The sequence below is a fragment of the Priapulus caudatus genome, unplaced genomic scaffold (assembly GCF_000485595.1).
Source record: "Priapulus caudatus unplaced genomic scaffold, Priapulus_caudatus-5.0.1 Scaffold609, whole genome shotgun sequence".
Lineage (NCBI taxonomy): Eukaryota > Metazoa > Priapulida > Priapulimorpha > Priapulimorphida > Priapulidae > Priapulus > Priapulus caudatus.
This window is the reverse complement of record NW_014577670.1, coordinates 31,596-33,982: the sequence shown is the minus strand read 5'-3', so window position 1 is coordinate 33,982 and position 2,387 is coordinate 31,596.

Here is a 2,387-nt window from a genome sequence, read left to right as displayed (position 1 = left end):
CACTCTCGTCTCTCCTCTCTCTCGCTCTATCTCTCTCTCTCTTCTCTCTTCTCTCTCTCTCTCTCTCTCTTTCTCTCTCTCTCTCTCTCTCTCTCTCTCTCTTCTCTCTTCTCTCTCTCTCTCTCTCCTCTATCTCTCTCTCTGTGCTGTTATTGTGTCTGTCACACGTAGTAGTCGCACGCCACGCACCGCATAGGCACACACACTCTCTCTTTTCTCTCTCTCTTCACGCACGCACACATACATACTCAACAAATACAAACAACACACACACACACACACACACACACACACACACACACACACAACACACACACACACACCACACAAACACAACCACACACACGCGCGGACGGGACGGACGGACGGACGAACACGGACGGGACGGCGGAATGGCGGACGGACGGGGACGGAGCGGACGGACGGACGGACGCAGAGGGAGAAAGAGGTAGAGATCAAAGATATCATTGTCAGGAGAAGAGCGCGAGAGAGAGTGAGAGAGAAAGGAGAGACCTCAAACACACGTTCGCAGCACGCATGCGTACTATCGTTTCTATTGTCGGATCTTTGATCACCATGCCTCTCTCTCTCATCTCTCTCTCGTCTCTCTCTAATCTCTCTCTCTCTCTCCCCCTCTCTCTCTCTCTCTCTCTCTCTCTCTCTCTCTCTCTCTCTAGTATAGCAGTAATCCTACGAACCCCACATTACCTTGGAGCTTTGTGAACCCTCTTAACAAATAATCCTTCTGAATTTATTCCACTCATCTTCTCTCATTAATCTCTACTACGTGATTTCCTTCAGCTCTGTGTGTATGCGTGTGGGTGTGTTGTGTGTGTTGTTGGTGTGTTGTGTGTCTGGTGTGTGTGTGTGTGTGTGCGCGTGTGTGTGTGTGTGGTGCTTGTGTGTGTGTGTGTGTGTGTGTGTGTGTGTGTTGTGTGTGTGTGGTGTGTGTGTGCGGCCAGTGTGTGGCTTTGTGGTGGTGTGTGTGTGTGACTACGCTTGTGTGCTGTGTGTGTGTTGTGCTGTGTTCTCTCTCTCTCGCTTCTCTCTCTCTCTCTCTCGCTCTCCCCTTCTCTCCTCTCTCTCTCTCTCTTCTCTCTCTCTGATCTCTACTCTCTACTCTCTACTCTCACTATCTCTCTCTCGCATGGCTAGAGAGAGAGAGAGAGAGAGAGAGAGGGAGAGTGAGAGAGAAACATTCGCTTACTCTACTTCCGGAAGTTCGCGCTTGTCGATGAGGTTATCCGGTGGCGCGACCTCTATGTTGAATCCGCGGAAGTCCGACTCCATGTCCGACTCTCGGTCGGCGCTGATGACGTCACTCGCGAACTTGAGGAAGTCATCGTAGCCGAAGTCGAGCCACTGGGCGCTGGAGAAATCCAGCATGTCAGATATGACGCTGCCGCTTGCGGCTGACGCTCGTCGTGACCCCTCCTCGTCTGTACACGGGTATGAAGAAAAGCACCCTGTTATTCGCACTGTTATAGATCAAGTTTTACAGGTTGAGTTTTATAGATAGGTAGAGTTACGGAGAGGGGGAGGGTGTGGGCGAGCGATGTAAACGTCTATTTTATACGCGTTACATGAATTAGTCAGTGGAGCTAGACGGGTAGTTGTTTTAGCCAACGTTACAGCGAGATAGTGGGAGAGAGAGAAGTTGCGAAAGGAAAAGTACGAGAGGATGAGAGTGAGAGAAAGACAAAAAGAAGGAGAGTGAGAGAAAGACAAAAAAAGGAGAAAGAGATAAGTAGAGAGAGAGAAAGAAACACAGGGAGAGAGAATGGGGAGGGGGGAGAGAAAGAGGGAGGCCGTTGTTTACGTGATACGGAAACGACAAGTTGCGAAAACTGACCATTTCCCAGAAGGTTATATATTACGCGCCTTCACAAAAGACAAACCGCATAAAAATTCCCTTTTCCTATAAAAAAATGATATTCTACAGAAGTTCAGAAATCGGTCAGTGCTCATAACACATAGAGGTAGGCCTACGTATGTGCGTGATGAATAAAAGAATGTATGTGCGTGATCACGAGTGCGTGCGTGAGGGCGTGCGTGCGTGCGTGCGTGCGTGTATATGAGCGCGCATGTGTAACCGTATGGCATTACAAACTATATGTAACGCGCTGTTAGTGTGGATATAGATTATTTGTGCGCACAGCGTGTATTCATGGAATCTCGTTAGAGGTACAGGCGTTTCGATAAATCCGCCTTGACCATGTAGCGCCGCCTTCATGGGACAATAAGCGCAATTAGTGCATCAATTAGTGGCTGTAAACAGAATAAACATGGCGCGGATAAGGGAGTGAGTGACAGGCAAAATGAGAGAGCGTGGGCGAACGGCAGAGAGAGAGAGAGAGAGAGAGAGAGAGAGAGAGAGAGAGAAAGAA